Source organism: Macrobrachium rosenbergii, chromosome 44, assembly GCF_040412425.1.
Source record: "Macrobrachium rosenbergii isolate ZJJX-2024 chromosome 44, ASM4041242v1, whole genome shotgun sequence".
NCBI lineage: Eukaryota > Metazoa > Arthropoda > Malacostraca > Decapoda > Palaemonidae > Macrobrachium > Macrobrachium rosenbergii.
In genome coordinates this window covers 5,562,445-5,573,553 of record NC_089784.1, presented here as the reverse complement: position 1 = coordinate 5,573,553, position 11,109 = coordinate 5,562,445, and the positions used below count along the sequence as shown (strand labels likewise).

Sequence of the window (11,109 nt, the reverse complement as noted above, 5' to 3'; positions counted from 1 at the left end):
AAATAGAATAAAGTGTTGACATAATCAGTAATATAAGATTCCTCAATTATCTCAAGAAAAACTTACATAATTACTGTCAAACCTGAAATAGACGAAATATCATAATTTGCTACATTGAAATATTATTTGCTGCACTGAAATAATAAATGTATTAAAAGTAATTACAAGATTAAGATTAATTAAAACAGCAGTCTTTTTCTAAGCCTGGACTTCATAACAGCAGGTAGTGACAACCCGTCTTCCTTGAAGGACGGCACTGTCGAGTGACTGCCGCTATTGATAGTCTTTATCGTCAGTATATAGCGAAGGTTTATCGGTATACTTATATTTATACCTTTTACGTTACTAAAATAACGTCTGAAATGAGATTCAGTACAACATAATCTATATTTGAGTACCATAGCGTAAAACACATTTAAACTTTAAAAAAACAATTCGTTTTTACATAACTGATAATCATAAATAAATGGACTTTGAGCAAAAACACATCTAAAGACGAAAAAACACAATTTTATGAAGCATAAATTGCTGACGAAAATCCATCTTACCGCAATTTTCCACTGTATTTTAGTAAATTCTAAACATAACTCCCGGAAAATATTTGCAAGCATATCGACGAAAACTGGTCATAAAATAAAAAAAATAATTTCGTCTATCCTTTGATGCCATAATCAAGTATCAAATAAACTACAACGACGACCATATGGGACTTTTTAATATACAATAGAAGAATAGTCAGTCCCCTGGCCCAAATATCAGCGAATACCTGGAGTAACAACAGCTACGATCACCTCTGCCGGATACACTTCTGCAGGAGAGGCGGAAACTGAATTAGCACACTGCTTTAAGCCCTGTCCACACTAGCGGGCACTGCCCGACGAGCAAACACTTCCCATAATCCGTTCCACTCTACTGTATGACCGAATATGGAGCCAGAACGATGCGATTGTCTGGTAACTGCTTCAGCAGCGCGAGAAAATATGAACAGCTACAAGTGCTCGTCGGGCATGCCAGCTAGGGTAGACAGGCCATTAGTCAGTCACTGTACCCAGGCAAATCTAACCCCTCTAAATATTTTCCATGTTCATTTATTTGATATTTGACTATTTTTGGCCTAATTCGGATATATGTATAGTTTCAGCAATTAGTGTTACTCGTAACCCCATAAATTTTGCATGACTAGGCCTACATATGTAGTCATTGTGCTCCTGGAGTGTTGTTTCTCTGTATTACTTAAAATTACACTTCCTTGCACAATGGTGGTAGTTTCAGAACATTATAATCAACTCAATAACAACTTTAGAAAAAAATTTTTGATGCTCCCGTTCCATTATTGCGATTTTTAACAACATGAAGCTCTGAAATCTTAACATGTCCTTTCTTCTCCTAGCGTTTTACTTGTTTTACTGGGTCTGTTCCACAGGCATTACTGCATAGTGTAACTACTGTAGAGAATTATCATTTCATCTCACTATTTCTATGACTCCATCGGATCTGTATTCATACGACTCCCTGCTTCTGTTCATTTCAGCAACACTTGAACTGAACAAATGAATATCGACTTCAGGCCAAAGTCCAAGCACTAGGACCTATGAGGTCATTCAGCGCCGAAACGGAAATTTCCAGTAAAAGGGTTAGAAGGTGTAACAGCAGAAAAACCTCGCAGTTGCACTATGAAACAATTGTTAGTAGAGGGTGGAAATTAAGATGGAAGAAAGAATATTGACAACAGACCATAGGATGTAAAAAGTAATCAATATATATTAGGCGAGAAGCAGGAATTTCAGAATTTTAGCCAGTCCATTACAACGTGTGTTCCAAGGATTATCCTTGCAGTTATTTTCATTTTTTATAAATGTTTACCCTATAGGCCAATCCACATGAAAAGGCGATAAACCCAGCATTCGCAGCCAAATTTTATTAGCTTTCCTCTAATATACATATTACACGAGGTCCTTCCAGGATAGGGTACAAGTTGTTTAAATAATAGCCAGACTGCAAAACTCAGAAAATTGCTCATTTCCTCATTTTCACCTGAAATTCTGACGTATTTCTTTGAAACCCATTGTCTCACACCGAATGACTTAGCATATTGCTGAACAATTAGCAAGATAAATTCTTTTATCTGAATAATTTGTGACTACAAATAGTACTTGGGTTTGCCTGGGTTAAAGCTATATTAATGTATGCCTATTATTAATAAGCTGTTTTCACAAGGCTCATTAAACCCATCAAATCAACCTCATCCTTTTGTGGATCTTATATTGACCAAGCATTTCCCTCTAAGCTTAACCGTACCATAAAATTTATGACATTTTTGTTCGTAAGGGTTTGTGATACTGCCAGAGATTTAACTCTGGAACTTCCTTTCTAAATACAGGCACTTGCGTGTGCGTCTGTAAGCCCAAATAGTCTGTAGACCATGTGGATAATCAATTTACTGTTTACAATCTATTTGCTGTTACATGGAAAATGAAAATTAATCCTATAGGTTTACTAGAATGCATGTGAAAACTTAATATTTTATTACCAGAAAGATAATCAAATCGTGCTGTGTCAAATAGCAGCGAAGCTTCACAATCCCTTAACACTGTACTTTACAGCAGAAGGTAACCGCTGATACCTGGCCAGGCATTTTTATTACCAGAATGATAATCCACAAATCCACGCTGCGTCAAATAACAGCAAAGCTTTATTCCTTACCACGGTACTTTACAGTAGACATGACCGTTAATGCCTGGTCAGGCCATCACTTCGGGGTCGGATGCAGCGCAGTAAATAAGTCACTTGGGTCCATAGACCGATTGGCCCTTACCCCGCCTGCAAAGCAAAACCCGGCATGAGAAACTTTTGTTTCGATGAAAACTTCAACCCTAACGTGATAGTTAATTGAATTCGCTCAGTTTAATCAACCATAATCCTAATTGATTTGAAACGATATTTTTATATTTTGGACATATCAAATCAGAATTCAAGAAGTCTATAGACACTGAACGAATCTTCTAAATTACAAATCTCTAGAAAAGCATTTTTATATTAGACATACCAAATCAGAATTCAATAAGTCTATAGACATTGAACGAACCATCTAAATAACAAATCTCTAAAGTGACCGTTAACTACTATAAAATGAGGCTATGATAAAAGCTAAAGCTGGAAAGCTAATCTATCTTTATGCAAAAATAAAAAAAAAAAGCAAGCCCCCTCTCATGACATACGGTAAATATTACCGTATGTCAAAGGGTATCCTCCCCACATCAGGGGCTCCGCCCCTGATGGGGGAGGAATAGCTTGCAACGGGTTTTTAGAAACTAAACAGCTGAAAGATACTTACCATTTACACTGGTATAGTTACCAAATCCATTAAGCTATAGAACTCCTCTTGGTATGTAATACACTCGCCCCTCGTATCGCCACATCTGAAAACGTGAACGGCATATTTAATATACCAATAAATTGAAAATCGTGAACGGCATATTCAATATACAAACAAATTGAAACTATGTTTAGTGATGCAGATGTCACGGTATTTCACAGACTTCACTTAAAGCTTAAAACATTCGTACTAAACGCTAAAACTCACCTTGATAACTATCAGCTAAACCCGGCGAACACCAAACTACTTCCACACACGAGCGAACTATAAACAGCAACAACGGTGGATTAACTCTCTCGACAACCGTTTCCAACGGCTTACTTGACGGTACTGAAATCTTAAGAACTACTCGATGTTCAAACGTGGACACTAGCGACCCAAGCCAAGGACGATAAAAACTACTGTATGTAGCATAAAGCTAATCCATCTTGTCAATTGGCCAATAGTACCGTTCATGGACTAAAATTTCGCAGATATTTCAGGATGTTACATTGTAATAGTAAGCCCATATCGTCATCGGTGATTGCTAACTTCTATCATATTGCAACATTAATCCCTTTATATGAAAAAAAAATCATGCATATTACTTGTCGAAGTTAAATGCTTCCTGAATGTGAATGGAAGTAAGAAAGGGGTTACGGAAAGGGAAAACTTCTTTTTCTGGGTTCATTGATATGCATGAAAGTGATTACCGTCATAATATGCTTAGCAGACTGGACACTGCGCCAAAGAAATCCTGTCTATTACTTCGTACTTGGTGAATATTGCTTTACGGAAAAGAATAAAAATATTATATTTACGTTAACTATCACTCATCACTTCGATCTTTTACGTAATTCTGTTATTTTGCTTTTCGAACTTCCTTAGGGTAATTTTATCGACTCAGGTTTCAAATATACTAAAATGATGATCCTCTTACGAAAACTATTTTCATACATTTTTCTTTGTTACGTTTTAGTCTCATTACGTTAATTAAATAACATTCAATTTTAGACCATTGGAAAAGCACTTTATCATGGGGTTTGCGTGGTGAAAAGAAATTATGCAGCTCCAATACTTTATTTTATTTTATTTTTGTTAGAATTATAGAAATATTTTGTTAAGCTGACGTCAACTCATCACATCTACATTTTGCAGTCGTTATTTTGTCTCTTTAAACATATTATGATGAATTACAAGGATTTACCGTGACACCAAATTGAGAATGCTCATACCACAATACAGATCAAATCACATAATATTCAAGTAAAAAGCTTTCGAGTACGAGAGTTTTATTTTAATTTATATTCTTGGAATGGAACTATCAGAGAAGGTGTGGACACGTTCAGGAAGAGGTTTCTTATCCTTACACACTTTTCGAAAGTAGAAAGGAACAGCCTCGATGTTAATTTTAATACAAAATATTTTCCAAAATAAGGCCTTTTTTTTTTAATTAAAGTCTGGAGTATAAATTAAGATACAGACTGAGGTGGAATAAAAATAATCTGTAGCTGGTGTCCAAATTACAGGTACCATATCTTCCAGAGCATAAGCGATAATCCTCTCTCTCTCTCTCTCTCTCTCTCTCTCTCTCTCTCTCTCTCTCTCTCTCTCTCTCTCTCTCTCTCTCTCTCTCTCTCATAGATGTGATAAGCAGAACGGGAGAAGCGAATCCTGGTAAAAAAAAAAAGTCACAGGCAAAAAAAAAAGAGAAAAAAGTTACAGGAAAAAAAGTCACAGTAATCTTTCCTAGACAGTAACCCCCAAGGGTTTTAACCCGGTATGCATCCCGCTTTGCGGCGTGTTTAATACAAGCCCGTTAGGGATTACCGTCAAGACATAAACAAAAGACTGTAAATTAGCGTTACGTTTTTTCCTGTAACTTTTTTTCCTAGCCCAAATTGTGACTTTTTCTGTGACTTTTTTTCCTGTCTCTCTTACCGGCCACCGGATAAACAGATTATAGACCGATCAGGCGTTGAACATACAGTAGGCTTATGTCTCGGGAAACTGAATAGCTGAAAAATGTTAATTAGTCCCTTTTACTTTGTTTCTGTTGACCGTCTGAGATGGCCGGATGATTGGAATAGTCAACACTGATATTCACCGTTCAACTTGCTTTCCCAAAACTTGTAAATTACCTGTTTTGCAAGTTTAGTTATGCTTCAGGTCAGGTGCACCTTTTACACGGGGCAAACATATGGAAGTTTTGGGTAAGAGAAAAACATATATGTAAACTTTCTCCTTTTTTTATTTCCTCCCCCTAAATTTCGTCGGATTTTAATTAAGAACGAGCTGTATAGCTTGTAAGCACATAGCATGCTCATATGCTCTGTTTACTAGCTAAATTCCATTTCAAAAGCTTGCAATTCAACGCGAAGCAATGTGACAATATTCCCGACATGAAAACCCTTACTAAAGCATGATGGTTAGGGGGAAAGAAATGAAAGTTAGTATTTTTATGGCCATGCGAACATATATCAACGTTGCATTTTTCATGAAAGTTATTGCACATAAATATGAAGCAGAAGAGAAACAAACTGTCATATAGTTTTCAAGATATTTTCATGAAGAATATATAAGATAATGGACTCATGACTCGAAGGTAATATTTTGACGAGTTCAAATCCTCAGAATTTTCTAGTCTCACAGTAAATTTCAAGTAGTATATGATTCGATAAAAACAAAGAATCTGTGCCAAATTTTCTTTATGTAGACCTACAAATTAGTTTTCTTCCTACCTAAAAAAAAAATAATATTCAGTATAGTATTGGAAGAAATTAAAACAATAGTAGGTTGTTTATTCATCGTCGATATCATATACTGACAATGAATGACAGCCACTTTTTCGGACGTCTTTTTTATGAGTTTATTAATTTTGTTGCCATCAGCAAGCCAGTGATTCCCTGAGCATCGTCTATTGACGCCATGACTGCTACGGAGAACTGAGAGAGAAAGCTGCATCGTTAGTGGTGCAGGTTTACCAGAACGTTAATGGTGGGCTCTGGTATGAGGAAGACACTTTTTCCCTCAGTTCTCTACCTCCCCGAGGAGAAAGTAGTACCAGTCAGGAGGAGAAGGTGTTTATTAAACTTGAAAGCGTTGATACCTATATTAATGATGTATCCCGTTTAATTTTTATTTAATAACTGATACCAATGCCAGATTAATCGACGTTTTTAATTCTGACAATTTTTCTACAGGAAAAATAATTGTGTATAATGGTGGCTGAAAGCTGTAGTACCATTAGTGAAGATTTTGACGGAAGCTGCATATTTTAAATTAGTCGAAAAGGTAAATGAGATTGAACCTACCGTCAATTATTGTCAGAGCATCATCTCTTTGCCGCCATGGCTGCTAGAGAGAATTAAGTAAAAAAAAAAAAAAAAAACTATCGTTAGTGGTAAAAGGTATACTTGCACAGGACTGCCTGTGTAGGCAGACATGACAGTTATATTTGAACCTTACTGTCGGCTTTAACAGTATACATATAACATCTATATGCTATTATTATTATTATTATGGTCTTCCCACCTCCTCCCCAGTAATTCAGACCCCCACAAAAGAAGTAATAGAATGAAATCGCATGATTTCCTCTCCGTGAAAACTTGGAATTCCTGCAGAACCTGTTTCCTCGTCTTTGAATCCCCCATCTTCCCGCAAGAGTCCGAAGTGACAGGAAATCATAATTGCACGTCTTGGAATACCGAAGTCCAATATCGGTGACGAGAAATGTAAAAATGTCTAGGACCTTTAAACTCGATGTTACAATTATTAGGTCTGGAATCCATAAAATGAGAGAATTTCTGTGGATATTATTCTTATTCCCACCATGCTCCATCACTAAGGGAAACTTTACAGGGCTTTGGAAAAACATGTCAGACCCCAAATTAGTTGCAGATCGTCATCTGAGATGTCGGATCACAAGAACATTATGTTTCATGTTAGATATATAGCACAGGCCGTCTTCCACTCCGTAACCTTCCGAGTTCACCTCCCCCCCAAAAAAATATATATATAAATCCAGGTGATCTGTCCACAATATCATGATTTGACAGAATTATCATTATGATAATGTCCCTAGAAATAATTTGTTCACTTGATCATTATGTCGCATTCCAAAGAACATTGTTTAGTAATGCAGTGTGCTTAGAAAATCCCAATCTTAATTTTTATTAGTAGTAGTAGTAGTAGTTTTTATTATTGTTTCTACTATTATAAAGTCCTTTTCTTAAAAAAAAGTTCATTTATCAATGTAAAATGAAACTGAGTATAAGTAATATAGACAGCGAAATCAATTAAGAGAACTGCTATAATAATCAGTGCCAACGAAATCGATCTTGGCAGGGATACAATATATATATATATATATATATATATATATATATATATATATATATATATATATATATATAGAAATGTGGTAAATTTTGCAGCATAATTCACTCATTATTTCTAAACAATACAGCAGTATTACTGTAAATCAAAACATTATAGATGAATGATTACGTTTATCAAAATTTTTAGTTGGTTTTCAAGCCTGAATAAGAAAAACTAAAACACTGGAATGTTCATCAAAAGTCAGCACATTTTTATTGTCATTGAATGAATGCAAAGGGAAAAACCACACGCGATGTACTGTAGGCATTACTTCAGGTTCTTTCCAACGTCCGTTTGGCCCCTAGCTGCAACCTCTTTCATTCCTATTACTGTACCTCCCTTCATATTCTCTTTCTTCCATCTTGCTTTATCTTCAACCTTTCCTAACATTTGTTTCATAGTGCAACTGCGAGGTTCTCCTCCTCTTTCATATTTCAAACCTTCTTGCTCTCAATTTCACTCTCAGCGCTGAATAACCTCATAGGCCTAGCGGTTGGCCTTTGGCTTAAATTCCATATTCCAACTATAATATATATTCCAATGGAAAAAAAACAGTACTATAAATCAATCTAGCTATTATGATTACATACAGTGTATATGAATGACTACAACACAGGAGAAGAGAAAGCGGATCTCTGAAAGGTATCACGGACCTCGTGAGGATATCTGTTCAACTAACCCGTTTTCTTTGATGTGAATCCTGAGTGAAAACCGATCATTTACAACTGTTTCTCTGTGCCGAATAACAAGGACGGCAGAAGCACACATGGTTTTTAGGAAACAAATCCGAACATTTCCCTCCTCACCCAATTTGGAGATCGCAAACAGGTCCATTACGTTGTGAGCTGAACCCCCTACCAATTGGACCTCCGAAGCCAGCGAAAGAGAGAGAGAGAGAGAGAGAGAGAGAGAGAGAGAGAGAGAGAGAGAGAGAGAGAGAGTTAGGCTCTGTACTACAGTGTTTTCAGATGGTTGGCCAAATTCAGTTTTAGATCGCTGTTTTTGGGCAGCTGCTGTCGATTGCCTATTTGCAGTTTGCGAATTTTCTTCTTGCGTCGCGGACATCCAAAAGGGTGATATTTGATTTGGTAGCCATGACAGATTGTGTGTAAAGAATCGCCTAAGGATTGGTGCTCTTATATTTTTAGTTTTTTTTTTTATGGAATATATAAACCTTTCCATGGGGGATGAAGGCTTGATGGTTGTGTAAGGTAATGTTTTAAGATGCATTAATGCGATCTTTCCTAGATAGTGACCACCAAGGGTTTCCGGGAGCCGTTATCTAGGACTAACATTTCTTTGGGGTCATTATCTTGATGATATTTACAGTCTTTTGTTTATGTTTTCCCGGTAATCCCCAACGGGCTGGTACTAAACACGTCGCAAAAGCGGATAAATACCGGCTTAAAAACCCTTGGGATCACCATCTAGGAAAAATGCCATTAATATGCTAAAAAGTAAGGCGTTTCAGTAACATATTTTGAGAAAACTGAGCTTTTCTATAAAATTAATTATTGAGAGAGAGAGATAGAGAGCTACGGTTTTTCTATAAATTGCTTGTTAAGAGAATGATAGAGAGCTCCTGCTCTTTGCCAGCTGAATGATGGGAGATTGGAAAATTTGAAGCAATTTCAAAAGTTCTTGAGTAGAGAGAGAGAGAGAGAGCTACGATATTCCTCTGAAATGCTAGGAGAGAGAAAGAGAGAGACAGAGTGTGAGAAGAAGTTAAACATTTTCCATGATATATGTACGAGAGGGAGAATCAGGAAGAGAGTTGAGGTGTTTGTATGAAATATTAAGAGAAGTAGAGAAAGCAAGAGAGAGTTAGAGTTACTCTGAAAAATATAAAGAGAGAGAGGAAATAAAAATTAATTCTGAAAATGTAAATATACATATATATACAGTACTGTATATATATGTATGTATATATATATATATGTATAACTGAATCACGAAAATATGGAAAGTGATGAATTCATAAAGGACAAGAAGTTAAAAGGCCTTGCAGTACTCCACTGTTTCTCTTTCCTTCGTGGATTTTGTCTTTATATATATATATATATATATATATATATATATATATATATATAAACATAGAAAGAAAGAGAGAGAGAGACAGAGAGAGAGAGAGCATAAATACATAGAGGAAATCCCAGGCAAACAAACTTCGGCTAGAACCAAAAGATTTTTATTTCGGCACAAAACAGGTGACATTTTCGTGTTATTGACAAACTTACAACATGACAGTTGTGACATGGACAGAGAAAATACTGTATCGAACAAGACCGGGGAAAACGACTCTCATTTTCTCCTTTTTCAACTATATTTTCAAGTTGAATATTCCCTGCAGGTACTGTCATCATCTGGGACAGTTCGGCAAAGATGGTCTTAGTTTTTTAGTCGATCTTATGTATTATATATTTTTTTCATTATGTTTTCAAGTTTGTTAGAACTTACCATGTAAGTTCATTTCTTTTAGTTTCTTCATTAAACGTGTTTGCTACGATTAGTAATAACAATAATAGATATACATTTCTCTAATGCTTTCAGGCAATGCTGAGAAATCTTCAGTTTCTAACGATGCGTTTCTTTTTGTGCAACATCTGGTGTTGCAACCGGAAGGTTAAATAACTGAATACGTTATGGAAAAGGAAGTAATGTTCTAGAAATGTACATTTACGACAAACAGAAAATCATGCTGACAGCAAAACGCGTAACACGACGCGCATTAACAAAATTAAAATGTACACAGCAACATTTTTGTCCTTTTTTATTTTCACGCAGAGAACAGTATTGGATATTCAGGCATTTTACAGTATTAGTGCGGAGTAATTCTCCCCTTCAGTCATAATTAAAATGCGATTCTGAAGTATATTTTTGTAGATCATTTTTTAATATACTTGGTTTCACACAACGCTTACCCTCCAGTTAGTCGAACAAATGTACGTACTTTACCTCATCCATGAGAACAAAATCACATAAACAAGAAATAGGACAGAAACCCTTGAGCATCAATTATGTGACAAATCTGATTGGTTTAGTTTTTCCGTGATGTTTAATTACTGTGTCTACTTGTTCAGCGTAAATTATTATGTTCTTTATATTGAGCATATTGAATGTATCGTGGCTGTAACATTGTTTTTAGTTTTCTGTAAAAGAAAACTATTGAGATGGCTAATTGTCTGTCCGCCCGCACTTTTTCTGTCTGCCCTGAGATCTTAAAACCTACTGAGGCTAGGGGGCTGCAAATTGATATGTTGATCATCCACCTTCCAATCACCAAACATACCAAATTACAGCCCTCTAGCCTCAGCAGTTTTTATTTTATTTGCGGTTAAAGTTAGCCATGAGCGTTCGTATGGCACCGCTATACT

General features: G+C 36.0%; 1 long non-coding RNA gene across 1 annotated transcript; it reads right to left on the bottom strand.

Moving 5' to 3' along the window:
• Positions 1–2,510: 2,510 nt before the first annotated feature.
• Positions 2,511–3,700, bottom strand: LOC136829125 (uncharacterized). Its single transcript, XR_010850301.1, has 3 exons — positions 3,584–3,700; positions 3,335–3,419; positions 2,511–2,820 (listed from the first exon to the last, which is right to left on the bottom strand). It is a non-coding gene; the product is annotated as an uncharacterized lncRNA (long non-coding RNA).
• Between the last annotated feature and the right edge of the window lie 7,409 nt (positions 3,701–11,109).